The sequence below is a fragment of the Meles meles genome, chromosome 13, assembly GCF_922984935.1.
Source record: "Meles meles chromosome 13, mMelMel3.1 paternal haplotype, whole genome shotgun sequence".
Classification (NCBI taxonomy): Eukaryota; Metazoa; Chordata; class Mammalia; order Carnivora; family Mustelidae; genus Meles; species Meles meles.
The window spans coordinates 81,051,357-81,071,304 of NC_060078.1; the positions used below are offsets into that span (position 1 = coordinate 81,051,357).

At 54.6% G+C, this 19,948-nt stretch overlaps 1 protein-coding gene across 5 annotated transcripts in view; it reads right to left on the minus strand.

Annotated features, from left to right (window-relative positions):
- The window catches only part of CTBP2 (C-terminal binding protein 2), a 152,726-nt gene extending 133,251 nt beyond the window's left edge, over window positions 1-19,475 (minus strand). For 3 of the 5 annotated variants that reach the window (XM_046027988.1, XM_046027991.1, XM_046027992.1), the window contains exons 1-2: window positions 19,194-19,474; window positions 18,637-18,841 (exon numbers count right to left, since the gene is read on the minus strand). The gene's annotated coding sequence lies outside the window, so the exon portion shown is untranslated. Of the gene's footprint in view, window positions 1-18,636; window positions 18,887-19,193 lie in introns of those variants that run through there. The other 2 variants (XM_046027994.1, XM_046027989.1) reach the window with 2 other exon arrangements.
- Between the last annotated feature and the right edge of the window lie 473 nt (window positions 19,476-19,948).

Genomic DNA, 19,948 nt, shown 5'->3' on the forward strand with positions numbered 1-19,948 from the left:
AACTCAGCGGCGCTTTGGAACAATCTTATCAGGGAAGACACTTTCATTGCCGCCGTAGGGGAAAGGAGAACTGAGACTCCCCCTCAAGCACCGTGCCTTGACTGATCTCACCCCAAAGTCTCCTCCATCCTCGGAGGAGGTCCCTTTAATCTACGTGCAGAGTCATCCGGTCCAGCCAGGAATGGACAGGGTCCCCCCAGCCCCTCCCTGCTCCCTTCAGGAAGATCCCCAGTGGGGTTCGGTCTACCCTTGCTGAGGACTGCCACTTCATCCCAGGGAAGTGTGGGACACCCTCAAGAGCCCCTGGAGGTCCCCCCAGCCAGATGAGTCCGCATGGGGAGGGACCCCAAGGCGTGCCCCAACCCAGAGAACTCAGGGACCCCCACTGAAGGAGAGACAGAGGGGCAGCGCTGGAGTTCACCCAAGGTCACACAGCAAGCTGAGGGCAGAGTCAGGACAAGACTTGAGCCTTCCCTTGCTGGCCCCCTTTTTAAAGAGGATCATCACCACGCCTGTCCCTGAAGATGACCAATGGGGGCGGGGGAGGGGCACAGAGGATAAAGTGACCGTGACCAAACAGCCTTCAGCCCTATCTTGGCACCCGGGCTTCCCTGCGGAGGAACAAAACAGGGTCATGTCCAGGAGCCCAGAATGAAACAGACACTCAAGCTCTGGTGTGAAATGAGCTGAAGAGGATGACCGAGGCACCCGCAGCCCGAGTGCTTGAGCAGAAGCCCCACGCGCCACTCACTGTGCACGCAGCCCAAGCACCACCACCCGCCAGGACCCGGGGCCGGTCAGCCTGAGCGCCAAACACTCCTCCGACAGCTCCTCCAACCCCCACGTTGCCCACCGAGGCCACAGCGGGTCCAGTCCCCCAGGCCCCACAGCCATCACTCTAAAATGCCATGTCTTGGGGACCTGGGTGGCTCAGTCGGTGAAGCGTCTGCCTTCGGCTCAGGTCATGATCTCAGGGTGAGGATCAAGCCCCAAGTCGGGCTTTCTGCTCAGCGGGGAGTCTGTTTCTCCCTCTTACTCCCCCTCTGTTCTCGTTCTCTCTTTCTCGCTCGCTCTCTCATGCGTGTGCATGCAAATAAGTACAGAAAATCTTAAAAAAAAAAAAAAAAAAAAGCCATGTCTGGCTGTGGTGATCTGAACTCAGGGCCACCCCACAACCCTCTGGGTCCTCTCTTTGCCTCTTCAGACCCAGGGTCCTGCCCACTCCCACACCTCATTCTCTGCACTCCAACATTAACCTCTACTATAACAGTAATAATAATAATATCAGTAATAATTAATAGTAATAATAATAACAGTAAGCCCACACTGGAGATCTTCCTCAAGGCATATGTCAAGGGCTTGCCATACATTAATTCACTCCTCCCTCCCAGATTCCCAGAATCTGGTGGGATTCACACCTATCACCCCACTGTGAAGACCCTCGGGCACAAGGAAGTGGGGTCACTTCTGAAGGACTTCACCAGGGGGCAGGTGTCCCGGACCGAAGGGCCCACCCGGAGGTTATGCTCTTAAGCTCTGCACAGCACATCCTCAGTCACAGGGGAGAGCACCGCGACTGTCAATTCCCCCAGGAGGTCCGCATCACCTACTGCCCACCCATGCCGTGGAGAAGCCCCCTGCGCCCATCCCAGTTCTTGAAAGGTCACCACTACGTTGCTGAGGTTCAGGGTAAACCCCCCTTGCTCTGGCCTGGAAGCTGGCGCACGGCAGGAGCTCGATTTGCTGAAGAAGCAGATTTTTGTTCAACAGGTCATTTTCAGAAAAAGCAAATGCATCTCAGTGTCACTGCATAAATTTCCACAAATCAATCCACATTGAGTTACTTTATCATAGAACGTAAAAATTTTAAACCCTATGCATAAAATATGATGCATCTGTTTTTATTTGATCTACAAAATTATAAAGCTTTCCTAAATCTCTTAAAGGTGGTTTTTCCGGTAATGCATAACTGCTTAATTGGGGAAGTGTACAAAACATAATTACACCGCCTAACACTACAATATTGCTTATGGGAATATCTTCGTTCATGCGTTCTTCTTTATTTTGTATTTAATCTCTATTAAGATCTGTATATGAGAACAGATAGGTACACTAGTCTTCATAAACACCATAAATCATAAAGTCATTTCATTCCTAACCCAAGTCCAAAAGCAGCCCCCAAAGAAACTGCTAGCATCCAAAGGCTTCCACTTCTCCTACTCAAGCAGAGTCGTGGCCCCAGACATCTGTCCCTGTGCCACTTGGCCAGGTCATGGTTAAGGTTAACGGCTGGAATTTCTCTCACAGTAAATGTCTCTGTGTGTAAGTCAAAAGATATCCCAATCTTCCCCCAGAAAGCAGCTACGCAAACCAGAAAGGGCAAAAAAACCTCAAGACCACAGTTAACAACCTCAGATCAAGGAGTAAGAGGCCCGTTAAATCACTCACCTAAGGACACCACGCATATCCGTCCTTCAAGCTCACCTTGACCCTACCACCTGGAACTCATGCCAAAGGCTCCAGATTCTTCAAACCAGATGGACTTCCCCACACCCCACCCTGCCTTCAAATCTGTCCACACCCCCTCATCCTCAGAATTGGGCTATCTGAGGGGCATCTGGGGGGGCTGGTCTGTTAGCACCTGCCTTCAGCTCAGGTCATAACCTTAGGGTCCCCAGATCGAGCCCCGGGTTGGGCTCCCAGATCAGTGGGGAGCCTGCTTGTCCCTCTCCCTCTGCCCCTACTCCCACTCACGCGCAGGTGTGAGTGCAGACACGCGTGCACACACGCTCTCAAATAAATAAAATCTTTTGAAAAAAAAAATTGGGTTATCTGAATATGAAGCTGCTCTTAGACAGCTTGGTATGGGCAGAGAAGAGGCAGGTCAGAACCAGCTCCGTCAGGAGCCCATCCATGTGGCTCGTGAGACCCCTCTGCTGAGTCCCTAAGTGGGAGGAGATAACCCCACCCCCTCACGGCCTCAGGTCAGGGTTGTTACTAAAAAACAAAACAAAGTACGCTTGTGTCTCACAAAGTTTCCACACACAGAATAAAGGTAAGCTGTCATCGACGGGGAACACAAGCTATGAGCCTCCGCGAAGCCTCCGAATTAATCAATCCACTGATCTGCCACAGAACGTGTTTACTTCATTTCAGAAACAGAAGGTATCATCCCCAAATCTGTGTTCGGAAACACAGGGAAGGAACGCCGCCGGCTTACAAGAGCGACCAGAGGTTCACTGGTTCACTTGGGAAACGAGGTGGACGAGCCCGGCGTTGACCTCGGCGGTGCTCGCCTGCTACACCCAACGTTGCCGCGCGTGTGCAGATTTCCGAAGTGCGCTTCCCTAAAGTGACTCGCCTTGTACTGAAATGTAATTTGTAAAACCAACTTCTCCCCTTGCCAGCATGCTGTGACGCTCAGCCCAGGCCCCCTCGGGGGACACCGCTGACTGGTCAGCAGAAAGTTCCATGGCAAGAGCATCTGAGTACAGATCCAGCTCCACTGTGAACGGGGACATGCAGAACTTCCCTCCCATCCCCAGGAAAGCCTGGTGCTGTTCTAGGGGGTGGAGAATCCCTCTTAAACTAAAAAAAAAAAAAATCAGACTAGTTCAGGCAGAAATCCGTATTTCCGTTTCCAAATCTTTCATTCAGATTTTGAGGAGGAGGGGGTTATTCAAGACATGGAAAATCTTTCAATCATTTGTCATGCCAAATGTTCAATAACTAGACTCGAGAGTATGGATGTGTGCTGGGGAGCGGTTTGTTGTTGGAGAAGGATAGTCGAGCGTGCAGCTGGCAGGTTCTGGGCCGGCTGCACTAGGAGCCACCGGGAGGAGTTTGCTAAAAATAGAGATGTTCTGGCCCCACCTGGAGCTTCTCCCACAGTAGCCTCGGGGCAGCTCCAGGACTCCTGGCCAGCGGGGGCTCCGGACAAGCCCTGCTCCAGAGGCCACCCTCTCAAACCACCTGGGCACGGGCCCTCCCTGGGGACAGCACAAATTACTCATGCGAAAACCACCAAGCCCACAGCCAGCTTCTTACCGCCTGATACACGCACTGAACCCGGGGGCTGCACTCATGGGTCAGGCCAGAGCAGGGCCTGGGGCAGGGGCGGGTTGAGGGGTGCCGGCTCTCTCGCTGACCCAGCAGGGCACAAAGGACCCTTTGGATACGGGACTCTAACTCCAACGTGGTATTTTAGAGGGATGTAGCAAGCCATGTAGCAGGTAGCCTGAAAAAGGCGGAGGCGGAAGGGGACTTAGTCCCTGGTATTTGACCACCCACCGCAGCCCGAGGTACTACCCATGGCTCCCGCTCCTCTTAGACCACCACCCCCTCACCAAGAATGAGGATGATGCGGTAAGACGACCAGCTGACACCTGAGCCCTTCCCACACGTATCAGCCTTTAGTCCCTGTGCCCCTCTCCCTGGGATTTTCCAGTGGGGAAATAGGACATTTTGGCCCCTGACCCCTGAGATGCCCTCACATTGCAGTGCCAGCTGCCTCCCAAGGGCATTTTCAAGGATCATCTTGCTTTCCAGGGGAGATTTTTTTTTTTAAAGGCATGAATTGAGCCCAGAGAAATTGCTGGTCCATGAAATGAGCAGCCCACCCTGAAGGCAACAAACTGTCCCTTCCACGGACCCCATAGGACATCTTCCAGAACACAGCTTCCCGCCACACACACCCCGCCCCCCGCACCCCTGCCTCGCCATTTCATGCTCACGGGACCCAACGACTCGAACCTGTAGCCCAACAGGAAATGCAGGGCAGGAGCTCTGCCCGGGGTGGTCCTGTACGCAGCCACACAGTGCCTGGCCCCAGTGGGCACCCCGTCAGTCCCCCTGAGTGGATGACTGTCCTGGGAGGAGATGAGCAAGTACCATCCTGTCTCCAGGGCCGGGGGCGGGAACACATGCAGCAAACTGGCTCCCCAGCTGGGCCCGGGCCAATCACCGGAGCCGCTGCTGGCCAACGGGCCACCACGTGCCGGGAAGGCAACCCCAACAAGCCATTCTCCGGGACAGGCCGACCCTCCGACTGCCTGCTCGGGGCCTGGAGATGGGACGGGAGCATGTGAAGGCAAAAGCTGGCAGGGAAGGGGGCTGCCATACTGCCTTCGGCATAAATTCCACCAGGAATGTGGCCAGTCAGGGCCCCTGCACTGTGTTTGATCAAGTCTGTAGAGAAGGGGCAGGGAACGTGGGGCTGGCTCTCCAGGCGACCCCACCTGTCCAGGGCAGCAGCAGCTGGAGCCCCGACGTGGGCCGTCCTGAGGCAGAGGTAGGCTGCAACCAACACTCCTCTTTCTTCCTTCTCTCCAAAGTAAGGGAAAATAGGTCTTAAAGAGAAAGTAAATGGTTTACTGGGCATTTCTCAGTAAATGAGGCCTCAGACCTCATACAGAGTATGACCAATACAGAGTAACATTCCAGTCTAAAAACAATATGAATTTTGGGTTATCACTTTGGCCCCAGAAATCGAGAAGATGGGCTGCTCCCTAGCCTAACCAGCCACCACCCCTGTATCCCTGTTTTGTCTTGTTTTTTTTTTTTTTTTTTTAACAGCACCAGGATCTGGGTCTCCCACTCTCAAACACTACTCACTACACACCCATTTCACCTGGCACTTCACCAGGCTCCGTAAAATTCATCCATTCTTTGTGCGAAAAGGATTAAACCTCCCATCCATTGTGGGACCCTTTCCCCAGGACCTGGCCCACCATCTGTGCCTAGCAAGCCCCATCTCAAAGTCCAGGGAGCCTTCTCTCCTGTCCCCAACACTCAAGGGGAACCCCTCTTTCCACTGCCAAGGTCAGGATTCTCTGATCTCCACTGTGGGGGTGTGAGGGACACACAAGGAAACCTGTTCCAATGGGCACACGGCACCTCGGGGCAGAAAGAGGCCGATCTATTTGTCCATATTTTGCATTCTTAAAAAAAATTTAACAAATACCTACAATGTGTGTCAGGCCTGTTGCAAGTAGTTTAAAATTCTGACCCTCATTTCAGATTCAGATTAAGTCCTCTCCAAGGCTTCCATGAATCCCAAATGCAGTCAAGCAGCTTTCCCTGCCTCCTCTGCCACATACACTTTCTCAAACCGTCTGTCCCATCTGATGCCTCTTCCCCAGCTGGTCAGTCCAGATTTATCTTGTCGCCTCTCCTAGGGTCTTGAGGACAGGGGCGACTCTCCTTGGGCCCAGCATCAGTCTGGGAAGGGTGACATTCACAGCTTTTCTGTGGGACCTCTCCTCTCCCTCACCAAAGTGCACAGGCAAGAGAACACAGGTCACCGCGGTTTCCCAGGTGGGCTGCTGGGATGGCCCAGGGCAAAGCTTCTGGATCTGACCCTGGAGCCTGCCTGCCCTGCCAAGTGGTCACCCGCTTGTGAAACTCCCCGCTCCAGGCAAGGCCAAAAAGTGGTTCTTGCATGACCCCGCCCCACCAACAAGAGAACCCAGACCGGCTTCCCACCAGTCCCTCTGCCTCCGCACCTGGGTGCCCTCGGCCTGCCACAGCTGCCCCAGATGATGAAAGGAATCACAAGACAACAAAACAAAACCCAACTTTTTAATCTCTCTGGCAGAGAAACATTTTAAAGAACTAGAGATATACTTGCAAAGTGTGTTTCAAGTGGTTTTGCTGAGCTGGGGAGGGGCGCAGCTTCGAAGCTCTCGGCCCCACCGAGACACATACAGTAAGAACCCAACCCGACCAGCGGCCCGTCACAAGCCTCTTCTCTTTTGCGCCGCTGGGACACAGCGGACTCCACTAAGGCAAGGTCACGATCATCACAAGGAAAACTCCAATCACGGAGCCGCTTCCTCTGCCCACAACTCGGAGCACATCTGGCCAGTTCAGGAAGGAAAAAAAATTACCCACGGTTCAAAGTCCTCCTTAAATACTCAGGAAGACATCATTACAGATAGAATTCCAACTTGAATTCTGAAATCTCCTGGCTTTTGTCAGTTGAAGCCACAGTCTTAATCCCAGGCTTAGTTGAGAAATGAGAAGAAAGGATGTGTGTTTAAAAAAAAAAAAGAAAAAGACAGAAAAATCCTCCACTCTGACTGAAAAGCAAGCTCAAAAGAGCAGGAGAAGAAACAGAACCTGCACAGGGCCGAGGCGGAGAAAAACCGGGGCTTGGGAAACCTGGTGTACTCAGTGCGGCACCAACACGGACATGGGGGACACTAATCAGATGGCCTGTGTCCTGCTGGAGAGACCTGGATGCCAAGCTCAGGGGCCTTTCTACAGAGCCAGGGAACCCCGAAACACGGAACAGGACAGGAACACACACCTTCTACACCTTCTACACCACAGATCCGAAGGCCGGTTCTGAGGGCACCCACGACCCCTGGCTCCCATGGAGAGCCTGCATGGTGGGACCAGCCAGGGACGTCGGGGTGTCGTCTAGGTGGAGATGCCTTAAGACCGAGCCCCGTTCCCTCTCCAGGCGGTGTGGCCCCAAGCAGCTTCCCCCTTCTCCTGTCCCCCCGAGCCCCTCTGCTGTGGGGATGGAAGCAGCATGGAGACCTGTTTGAAACCTGCATGGGGGACTTAGAAAGAATACAATCATTACCTCAACTAGGGCCGAGCCAGCACACCGGCGCTGATGGGACCAGCTGGTCAAAAGACACCCCCTTCCGGGCCTTTCCCCTCAGCCTTCCAGACCAGGAAGAACCCAAAGACTGAGTGAGATGGGGCATCTGCGGAGCCCCCCTCCCCCACCCGCCCCCCCCAGGGCAGGGGAGGGGGTTATGCTTGGAACACCAGCAAGTCGTCAGTCACTTCCCAAGCACACACGTGTTCACGAAAGGGAGAGCAGCACCGGCAGGGCGGGAAGGTAATCTTGTTAGTTAAGGAAAGCCTGTTTTTCAGGAAAATCTCCACCTTGTGGGGACCTTACCCTAAAGGAAGCCAAGGTCAGGGAGAGCTCTCACGTCACCTGCTCAGGGTGCCATTCAGGTGAGTTCATCACCCAAGCAGGCTCCGCTCCAGATTTCAGGACACACCCAACTTCGTGCCATTCCCTTTCAGTTCTCTGATATAGACTCTGAAAAGAAGGCTGCTGCTTTTGTTCCCGAGTATGATTTCGAATTCCTTTCTAAGGCCAACACAAACGCAGGGCAGCCACCCAAAGGAGGTTTACCCAGCGGAATCAAGTTACTGGCCGGTTTTTACAGGAATGGTGCAAACAGACTCTTCCCATTAGATGAAATCCTCCCCATCTTCCCTGTCTCCTCTCCCAGATCCCCCCATGTAGAACACAGGAAGCAACTCCTGTTGGGAGAAACGCAGCATGAATCCTGCTGGAAAGTGAGCGGCAGCCGGAGGGAGGGAACGGAGCACCCCACCCGGCACCTCCAGCCTCTCCCCAAGAAGGGGGCGCACACCAGCAAGAAGGGGGGCTAGCTTTGAAAAACTCTGAGATCACTAGCCTAGACCATAAACTTGGAAATCTAGTCTGATAAAATGGTACTCTGACCACCAAATACAATTTTACCACCAAAACCCCTGAGCACTGTAAAAGCTATCCACATAATGTGGGCGGGGGGGGGGGGGTGGTAGTTGCATCAGACACCCAGATGGAAAGCAAGGGAGAAAATGAGATCGTGAGCACTGAAAGGGTCTAATTTGGCCATCCCCAATTGTACCCAAGTCCCAGTTAAAAGCCCAAAGTCTCAATCAATTACAGAGAAACCAGCTCAAGGGAACCAACTAAACTTCTGGCTCCCTTGGTTACTAACCTTTCTGACCCTTGATTTCTTCACTGGTGAAACACCATCACTCTTACCTGGGAGAGGATCCGAGGGTAAATGAAGGAACGTGGCTGGAACAGCAGCACTGTACCAGGCTACTGAGGTCCTTCGGGATGTATGTGCTCTGCCTGGACAGTGAGTCTGGGATGCAGAGGGGCAGAATTATCCCTGTGCATCCAAGAGGGCCCCTGACTGCTAAGCCTGCCCGAGGCTTCTCTCAGGAGCCATGCTGTTCATTAACCCAAAAACTGTAGGGAATTTAAAACAGGCCTTGTCCAGGAAACTATCTAGAAATTCCTCCCTGGCATTAGATTGTGAGATGCTAACAAAAGACCACTAATCGAAGACGGAAATTAAAACAAGCCGACTTCTCAGGGCCCCATGTGATCTGGAAGCCAACCCGGGCGGGAGAAAGACGACTTGTTTCTGAGAGGCCCATCTGAATCCTGGGGAGAACATGCCAGATTTGGGGTAAGCCTGGAATTCTCACTTCCTTCTGCTCTCAGGGTCACAGGACAGGCTCCCAATGCAGGAGTTCCTCCTCTGCCAAGGAATCTTGCCGGAACCCCACGGCCAACAGCCTGGTTTGAATCCCAGCTCTGCCAGTTGGGGCAGGGGGTGACAGGTAAAGCACCCCAGTGCCTCCCGCGCCTGACATCACCCCTCCTTACTGTGAAGATCAAAAACAACATACACCAAGCGTTCATGTGACAAAGATACTAAGTAAATGCTCAATAAACGGTAGTTAGATGTTATGTTCACAAAACTAACAGTGGTACTCAAAAGGCCTGGGTGGAACTGAGTTTCAAATGAAGTTCGCCAACATAGGAGGAATCAAACGCACAGAAATTCTTCCAGCAGCGAGAAGAGAGGTACCAAGTGGAGAAGCCCAAGACCATCCTGGCTTTAGTCACAGGCCCATCAGGACCCGCAGTGTGACCAGTGGAGTAAGGTCACCGGTCCTGGATGTAGATTCCGGGCAAGGCCTGGGTAGCCGCCGCAGCTTCCGCAGCAACTAGGGCGGCGCCCTCGCTAGCACGAGTGAAACACCCAAGCTGGAAGGTGGCAAGAGGAGCGGCGGCCGGGACACCGCCCAGGGGACGGGATGCCAAGCCGGCCAAGTTGTGCGTTTCTGCCGACCTCCCTGTCCCCCTGGTGGTTGGGGGTAAGGGGTCCAGACAAGAACAAGGCGACCCCCAAGTTGGGGTCCCTGCGGTCGCTGCGGGGTGGGGTGACTCGCACTGTCCAGACCTGGTTCAGCTCCGGGCCTCGGGGCAGGTTCGGGACCCACCTCCGCCCAGTCCTGAGTCGTCTCGCGGTTCCTTCCCTGTCCTGCCCCGGGACCGGGAGGGCCTCGAAGGCCTCTGCGGGTGTGGGCGGCGTCCGGCCGGACCCCCGCCGCCCGGGGTCCGACCCCCCCCGCACAAATGCCTGTGGCGGGAAGGAGGAAGTGGGCACAGGGGGGCAGGGGCCATTTCTATCACCACTAGATGACTTCCCCCGGCGAGAATCGGCTGCTATTTACAAGTGAAAGGGACGCCGCCAGGGCAGGGGCGCTTCCGGCGGTATCAAGTGGGGGGCACACGTACGCGAGCCCCGGAGGGGGAGGGGAGGGGCGGGGCCGCCAGGTACGCGGGTCCGGGGTAGGGGGCGGAGCCCAGGTGCGCGGGCCGGGAGCACGCAGGTCCGCAGGCCCCAGAGGTCAGGGGGTGCCGGCACCCCCGGAGCCGCAGACGCCCGTCCCCCCAGCAGGGCGGCGCACCCCGCGCGGCCAGACCCCGCCCCCTCCAGGTAGAGCGCGGCCAGGTGCGGCGGCCAGGCTTCTCCCGGGCCCAATTTGCCCTCCCCGCATCAGAAGGTCAAGCAGGAGACCGGAAGTCGCCCCGTGGTCCCTCAGGGCGGAACGTGAGGGGGTTCCCGGGGCCCCCACACCCCCAGCGCGCTATGGAAACCAGAGGCGGACGCCAGCCTCTCCAGGAGTTGGGGGAGGTGATTTCACTCTTTGTGCGTCGGGCAAAATAGCAATTGCTGTTTACCTAGCCCGCAGGAGCTTCGTGAAGATTAATGACTGCGAAACGGTCTTAAGATCAAAAACATTCTAAGATTTGACTTGTAGGCACTTCTATGTGCATATTGCTATCTGTACAGGAAAATATACTCTTTATTCATTGCCCTCCTGGAGTGGAGCTCATAACCAGGAATCGCTGAGAAAAAGGATAAGGTACATCTCTTGAGCGCTCCCGGGCAGAAATACCATATTCCCACTCGGTATCCACGCTGGGCCTCCTCCTGCTCCGTCCGGTCCCTGAAGGGCAGACGGAGCAATGGGCCAGCGCTGCAGACCACAGTTCCAACTCTGGGGAAGGGACAGAAAAAAAACTTTCAAAATATATCACTCCCACTGGGAAGAAGATGTAGCGTTTCTCCCCAACCCCATGCAGTTCATTAGGCAAGTGTCCCCAAGTGAGGGCTACCCTGGTGGTCTCTGGTGTTTGGAAAGCTTTGTCCCACCTATCCACACCTCACACAGCCGTCAGCCAAGCTCAGCCCGTGCTAGGAGCCCCTGCAACCATCTGGCCTGGCAGCTTGTCCAGCAAAGCTTCCCTGGTGTCACCACAGCTCCGTCCCTCCCAGCAAAGCAAGCCCATGTGACCAAGGGAGGCTGTCCCCCTCCAGGGGGAACATTCCCAGTCCCCTCAACCATTCCAGGACAGGGTGTCAAGCGCTCTAGAGGGCTCTCTCTAGCCTAGCTCTCTAGGCTGGCTCACTGCTGGCTCAGCCTGGGAGCTGCAACCCACGGGGGGGGGGGGGGGGGGGCTCTGCACTGCCCAGAAGAAGCCGCCCACACAGCTCCCACCCCTTCCCCAGGCCCACGTGGGCCTGAACACGCAGAGGATACACTGTGACTTTGTGCTTCCAGGCCTACGGCACTAAAGACATCCATCAGCCAAATAATAAAGTCCCAGACAGAGCTCATTCAACAGGAAAGGTGCACAAACTTTTTCCCCCGCCTCACACCCCCTACAGCCAAAGAATTTCACCTGCAGTTCCTCTGTCCCCCGCCCACACACCTAGGGCAGGTACACTACTAGCACGTTGCCATTGACCAGGCCCTTTCCACCTTGCTACGCCTCAGCGTTAGGTAGGCTTTTTAAGTTGCCATACTGGGGGGTGGGGGTGGGGGGGGATATGCCATTAGGCCAGAAGAGTTGACCTCTGTGGTCTTGGTCTACTGTTCCTTCACAAAAAAACTTCCTGGGACTCCTTGACTCCATAATGAAGTTTTTGTCTGTCCTGGACTTGAACAGATTGCTGGAGGCCAGATTTCAGGCCTGGCTGGAGCACAGCAGTGAGTTTACAACCCCTTGGCTAGTCCCAACGCTGCAGAGAGACCCGCTGGCCACCTAAAAGGCCCTTCCAGTGCCTGTCACTACGTAGGCTGGAATGAGAGACAGAAATATGGCCACTATTTCCAATCAATCTTCAAGCCAGGAACAGTGTCTTTCAAGTTGTAATTAAGGGCTTATTTTAATGCAAAAAGCACATTTCTGCTGATCAATAGGTTGCTTCTGAAGGGGGTTAAAGCAACAACACAAAGGAAGGTGCATTTTTTTTTTCTTTGCATTTTACAAGTGGGAAAGATTTTAAGAACCAAATGAATGAAAAGCACTGCCCTCCCCCACCTTCACAACCACAACAATCCCTCCACCACCATCCCCCCCCCCGACTTTTTTTGGACTCCCAGAAAACAACCACCAAAGACCAGCCCACCAAGTTCAGACAACAAAGGCTCTTGGGGATTAACATCCTTCTAAATACCACCCGGGAAAATGAAGGCTCTGTCATTATCTAGGATCGAATCACAATTCCCCATAAAATCAAAAGCATCACTTGCCCCACAAATAAGAACCCAACCATTTTATCTGCATTTTTGGGAACAGTAAGCCAACTTTTGGCCACCATCTGTTAAATTTAGTTGTGGAAACAGTTAAAGCAGATCATCCCTAAAAAACTGACTCGAGGGATGGTCTTGATAGATGGGAAAGGTCGCTTGGTCCTCAAGTTCTCAACCAAGTGCACCTCGATAAAATCAGAACAGGCATTAGCCCCCAATGGTAGTCGATGTCTATGCTGATTCCACTTAGGGTAGAGGGACAAGAGAAAGGCCACAGTAATAACTGCCACTTGAACTGCGGAGCTGGAACAGAGCTCTGGATCCCCAGCTCCCACGTGGAAGCAGGAGGGCTCCCTGCATGGGGGAAAAAATGCATACAGGAGTGTTTTCAGGAATGACAGCCGCTGTCCAACCAAACACAAAAACCCAACAGATACTCACTTCAGCTCTACTTTCCCCAACACTACAGATTAAAAACTACTTCAACATGAGGAATAATAAAAATTAACATGACAGTTTCCTGCGACTTAAAAATGCCTCAATTTCTGGTAAAGGTTGAATGGGATTTCTTTAAAATTGTGTTTTGAGGGGTGGGGAGGCAGGGGGAGTCTGCTTTTTACATTTTTCCTTGAAGAACCCTTCTCTCTGCCTTTAGAATCTTTACTCCAAAAAGCAGATTACTGAGAAGAGCACACAACGGTCCCCAGCAGTCCAAAAGAGACCACCTTCTAAGAAAACTCTGGAAAGGAGTAGACTAGTGGCCCACATTGCCATGCCAGGCAAAAGGCAGATGAGTATGTCAGTATGCCTCTGGTTCCCATCTCGTCCGCATCTCCCGAAGTTTCTGTGTTCTGGAGCAGTTGGAAGAATGAAGGCCAAACTGCCCCTTGGCTCCCATTGTCAACATTCCACACAAACAATGGCCTGGCTCTCTCCCTATTGTACATTCTGTATTCATTTGTGAATCCCCCACCCCCCCCTTTTTTTTTTGCACAATGTGCAAAGTCCTTCTTTTCACTGGAGAAGTCCCGAATGCCCAAGTGCAGCCATAAAACTAGGCTTTAAAACATCGATAATGAGAACTAAACACACACTGTAGAATCTGCCCCAACAGTAATTTGTGAGTATCACGCAAGTCACACTGAGGGCTTCTGGATGCCATCCATTAAATCATGATCAAAAGAAACACGGAACACCTTGAAAATGGTTTTGAAGTTTTGAGCAATGAGTAAGTATAATTTTCCAAATCCAGAGAGGGGGCTTAAAAAAAATAAAATAAAATAAAACGAACAAAGAAAACCCCTTTCCATATGTCGATACATATTCCGTCAAACGTAGACTTGAAGAAAAAATTAACTTCTCAAGCTCATCCGTGGGAAGAAGCCTTGAGTTTTCCCCCCTTTCCCAGTGTGCTATAACCTTAACGGCTGCAGTGGGGATTAGGACATGCTCACCAGCTGTAAGGAAGAAAACGGATTTCTATCCAGGCAGTGTGGCCTCAGAGTGTACACATTCCAGCATTTTCCTGTGCCTCCTAGAAGTTTTTCAGTAGTCCATGTGAGCACTCGTTAAGCTAGGGATTCGCAGAAGACCGTGGAGGAAAAGGCACCCCGATACTTCACTAGACCGAGACGCTTCTGCTAAAGCCCAAGTACTTCTCTTCAAAGCGTCAGGCAAAATGCACTCCCGTTTTTTAATTACTGCAACACTGTGTTCCAGCCTCTGTGATGGAATTACCAGTCAGCCACTGCAAAGATTACCTGAGTGGTGCCCTGCCCAACAGATAAAACTCCCTCCCCTGATCACGCACTTTATGAATCTAAGTCTGTGTGGCCTGTATCAGGGACACAGGACACTTAACCTGCTGCTTGTCGCTGACAGAAAGATTATTCACAGAGGGACCCAGGCTATACTCACATACGACATGATAGCCCTTCTCTACTGAAATGACAGCGGTTAAAAAAAAAAAAAGAAAAAGAAAAAAGAAAATGACAGCGGGGATGGCCATTCCACTGTAAATTTGTTCCATTTAGGGAAAGCGGTTAAATGCGGAGGGTGTAACTTTGCATTCAAAAGTGATTCACGAAGGAAAAGGACTTTTGGTAAAGGGCACTGTGGTGCTGATCTCAAAGAAGGGGTGTGCCCGGGATGCAGGCCCTTGTTGTTTTTAATCCTCGAATCTCAAGGATTTCAAGTGGTGTGAGCCATCCTGAGCTCCCTTTTGCTTTAGTATTTCAAACAGTTGCCAACAATATCCTTTTCAAACCCTGGGCACTGCTTGTTCAGTTCTGATTTTATGCACTCATCATTTACTGAGCCTGTGGCTAGCTAGCTACGCTGAACATTGCAAAAGCTGCAAGATGATCTGGAGTTTTGTTCGTTTGTTGTTGGGCTGTGTTTCATCCACTCTGTTTAAAACACTTGCCAGACTTACAGAGACAATTTCTATGGGGGGGGGTGTTAAAAGTCAAGAGTAAAGTTATCGATTATTCCCTGAAAGGATAACTGATTGGGCTAGTTAATGATTATACAGATAGCAAGTTTCCCTGTTTCATCTTGTGTACACGACCTTATTAACAATGCCAAGGAAAGCAAACTCGACCCTGCAGGGACAGGAACAGGTGTGCCCTGGGTCTTAAAAGGCCAAAATATCTCACAAAGTATGTCACTGGTGTATTTTTACAATGCTAGTCGTGCTTGTTTTTAAGTGGCGAAACTTTTTTTACTTTCTTAACCTTAAGAAGACACACTTTGCAAATATTTCTTCTTTGAGTTGATGACTAAGTCCCAGAATAAGTTGCAACTTGTGCCTAGCAAAGAAATACAGTTTAGGGACAAAGAAGTTTTTTAGAAAAATCGCGGTTAAGAAAAGGTAATTCACGCTGCCCCTCCCCCAGGAGAACACCCTTTCAAGGGCCAGTTTCAAAAGATCCCAAGTGAAGTCGTAAATAACACAGGGCTTGGAACTCAAACTGCAGAGCAACACCACCCTCTGTCCACTCGGCCTTATTAAGGTACAATTAGAAATGAGGGAGACAATATACCCACCCCGCCCCCCCAGCCTTACCTTCCCAAACAGGAAAAAGGATTAAACCAAAAAAGCATATTGTCAGGTTCAAAACAAGCTCTAAAGCCAAGATTTTTTAAAATTCCCTCTAATAACTGCTTTCTACAGGGACAAACTGGGGTCCCCTACCCCTGGGGCACAGAAAAACCAATCAGCGCCATAAATTCCCTTTGCCTTCAACCCTCACTCCCTCGCACTGGGGGCAGAGTTGGGGGAGGGGGTGACCCGACATCAACACTTAACACTAAACCCCTCAACGCTCTACAGAAATATGCTGGCTTATTTCCTTTGTTTGGTCCTGTTATACTTGATCAAGTGTGAACGATTAAACCGGCTTCATTAAAGGCAAGTGCATTCACGGCTAACATACAACTTCAATGGCAACTGTAAGCATATTTTGCAAGAAGGAGGGCCTGCTTTTTTGCTTGAAACCTACCATCTCATTAACTTTTCTTTTGGGGGCAATAAAAAGGGCACCAGGTTTTTTGTGGGGTTTTTTTGTGTGTTTTTTTTTTTTTTACGGGAGAGTGTCACAGCAGTTCAGAGATCTGATGGCAGACAAAAGGATTCTTAGTGTTTCAACTCTAGGATACAGTCCTGTTACTTAAGAAAAAGAAAGAAAGACAGACTGATTGTTTCAATATTAAAGCTGCTCTGACTTGAAGTATTTAATTAGCATTTTGAATATCACTTTATAATTGCTGTAAGAAGTACTCTTTGAAATCAAATGATTATAAAAACAAGATCCTTGAAAGCACCATTACTTCAAAACCTAAAGGATTTATTTAAAAATTCTTTCCAAACACTGAAATTCTCCGAAGTACATGAAAACTAGTTCCACTGTGAGAACCCTAGAGGCGGAACAGCAGTCTTAGGTACTGAACAGGAGGTAATTTTAAAACTGTCTTTGAACCCAAGCACCTAGTAGAGAATCTTCTTTGAAAGAGTAGTAGACGAGTTTAATACATTTCGCCGAAGTCGGGAGGCAGAATCACTTTGTAAACTAACCAAAATATACGTCCCCTCCAAATTATCCATGTCAGATAAAAATATACCAGTCTCTAGAATATCCAACAGAATTGCAAATAAGGCACTTAGCATTTTAAATTCCCAATGCATATTTATAGAATACAATTCTCTTGTCTACCCTTCAAGCCACTCACATCTGACTCTCTAAGAACTTAACCTGATCTCCAATCTTTAAAGAAAAAAAGGTGGGGAAAAAAACAGAAAGATCTGTTCACCCTGGATAGGGCAAGTGAGCCCGGCAGGACGACGTAGGCCACTGCCAGCAGCCTCCACCGCAAGGACGCAGAGCGAGCGGGATTTCTACGAAAAATTCCTCCTACCCCCTGTGAAATACTAAGCATGGGGACCCCTGGAGCCAACTGCTGTTGGGGGCTGCCTCCGGAAAAAGTACTCGGGGTCGGCAGGGAGGCATCCACACACTCGCGCGCACACGCACACTCAGGGTCCGTGACCATCCGCCGCGGCCGAGAGCGAGCCACGGGAGGGTGTGTGTGCGCGTGTGTGTCTCGCCGCGGCCGGCGGTGACCGCGCCGAGCTCCCGGGCCCGCGGCCTCCCAGCGCCAGGACGCTGCGTGGGCTGCGGCTGAAGCAGCTACGCCGCGGGGCCTCCGCCGGAGAAAGGCCCCGGCGCGCCCCGGCTCCCGCGCGCCTCTGCCCAACTTGCCCCGGAGCGCTGGGCAGAGCGGGAGGGAGAGAAAGAAAGGCGCTTCCCCTCGGCCTCGCGGGTCAGTCCTGCGCCGCGGAGGACGAGGAGGAAGAGGCGACCGCGGCGGCCCGGCTGTCGCTGCGCCGCGCCGGGTCCCCGCCGCCCCGGGCGCGCCCTCGCCAGCCCCTCCTGCGAAACTTTTTCTTTTCGGTTCGCCCCACCCGAAAAGTGCAGCCCGGGAGGGGGAGGCGGGCAGACCGGGTTCGCCGCGGCGGCGGCGGCGGCGGGCGAGGAGGAAGTGGTGCCCGCGGGAGCGCGGACGGGCAGAGGAAATGCCCGGCCCGCTCGGCCCCCGCCCGCGCCCGCCGCCCGGCCAGCCCCGGGCCCCCGCCCCGCTGTGACTTTGGCGGGCCGAGCCCGGCGCGGCAGTGGTGGCGGCGGCGGCAGATGTGGCCCGGCTGCCCGGAGGAGCCAACAATGCGGGGCCGGCAAAACAAAAGGGTTCCACTTCGCCTCCTTTCCCTTCTTTCACTTGCGCTCCCTGGGCGCCGCGCGGGATCCCCGGCCAGCAGGGGCCGCTCCCCTGGGGGCCCTGAGAGGCGCGCGCCCCGGTTTCCCAGCGGACCCCCGCGCTCCCCCCGCCCCCGCCCCGCAAGCCTAAGGCCCCGCGCGCTCGGACTCCCAGTCCCGGGGGATCCGGCCGTATTGTCCCCGCGGCGCGCCGCGCGCTCGGCCTGGGTCGCGGGCGGCCCCCGCGCGCGCACCCACCGGCCTCGGGGAGCAGGAGCCGGGGGCGCCTAGGAAACCGTCGCCGAGACGCCGCCGCCGCCGCTGCCCTCCGGACGCCGCCGCGCTCGGGATTTCTTTTTTCTTTTTTTTTTTTTTTTTTTGCCAATCCTGATGAGAAGGAAGGTGACCGCCTACTTCGCATTCATCAACTCTCATCACAACAACAAAAATCCTGGCACAAACGGCAACCGGCGGGCGCGATCGGCGGCGAGGGGCGGCAGGCAGGGACCTCCAGGCCGGCTCCCACCCCCGGGCGCCGAGCGGGGACACGGGGGCGCAGACCAAAGATGTCCTCGGATGCCGGCTCCGTGTCCTTCGCCCTCCTCCTCCCCCCCTCGCCGAGTGGCGCAGTGAGGCGCGGGCGCGGCGCCCCCAGCCCGCGGCCGCAGGTGAGGCGGGGGCGGCAGCGGCCCCAGCCCTCCCCCGGGGCCCCTCTTACCTCGTCCCGGGCCGCCAGCGTCCACGGCGAAGGGCGCCCACCCGGGAGGCGGTGGCGGCGGCGGCGGCTCCCGCCCCTCCCACCCCACCCGGCGGCGGTGGCGGTGGCGGCGGCTGTGCGGCCCCCCCTCAGCGCGGCATGGCTCCCGGCTCGGTCCCTCGCTCCTCGGGCCGCCGCCGGCTCCTCTGGGCCGCTCCCGGGCCACCTTAAAATGACACACGCACACAGGGACACACACACAAAAACTTAATCTCTCCAGCTCCCCGCCCCACCCCCTCCCCCCCTCCCCTCCTCCCCTCCCCTCCCCTCCCCTCCCTTCCCCTCCCCTCCCTTCCCCTCCCGGTCTCTCCCCTCCCCTCCCCACCCTACCCCTCCCCTTCCCTTCCTCCTCCTCCCCTCGCCGCCGAGCCTCTTCCTACTTCCCCACCCACCCCACCCCCTTCCTCCGCCCACCCGGCTCCCGATCCTCCCCAACCCAGTCCCAGCCCCGCGCCCGCTCGCCGGGAGGGGGCTGCGCTGGGGGTCCCCGGCCCGCGCTCGCCCCGCGCCGCGCTCACCCCCAAGAGGATGCTAATTCCAACTTGGATCGGGGGAGGGAGCGTCCTGGATGCCTTGCGCCTCCCGGCTATTTGCTCTTCTTTATTTGTTTTCTCCTCCGGGGAAGGAGGCGGAAAACGGAGAGAAAGGGAAAGGGAAAGAAGCGGCGCCGGCCGCGACGCTCGGTGCCCGCCGGCTGCGCAGGAGCGAGGCGGGAGGAGAGGTGAGGGTCGCCGCTCGCTCACTCCTCGCCTTTTTTTTTTTTTTTTTTTTTTTGGGTAAAGGCGGGGTCTCTCTTTGCAAACCAATGACACAACCCCACATGGGCCGGCCTCGCCCCCTACAGATACTCCTCACTACAAATCGGCTCTCTCGGGGGATTAGTGGCTCCGCGAAAGTGCACACAGGCGCGGCTGGCGGGCGAGGGGGCCGGGCGCGGCGGGCACTCCCGGGCGCGGCGGGCACTCCCTGGCCCGGCCCCGCCCGGGAGGCCCTAGTGAAGCGCTGGGGCCTCGGCGGCGGGGGCGGGGGTCCTGCTACAGCGGCCGGGAGTCCGGCCCTCCCTTCGCTCCCCTTCCTCCTCCGCCCCTTCCACGTGGGGCCCCAGGCGGCCGGCCACGTGGGGGGACGCGAGCCCAGGCCGGCCTGGGCGCAGCGCCCCGGGGTGGCTCTGGCCCCATCGGGCCCCCGCCTGGCCCGCGGCGCCGACCTGCCCCCTTCCCGGCCCCGCGGCTCCAACTTCCTCCTGGGCCCCGCGCCGGCTGCTTCTGCCTTC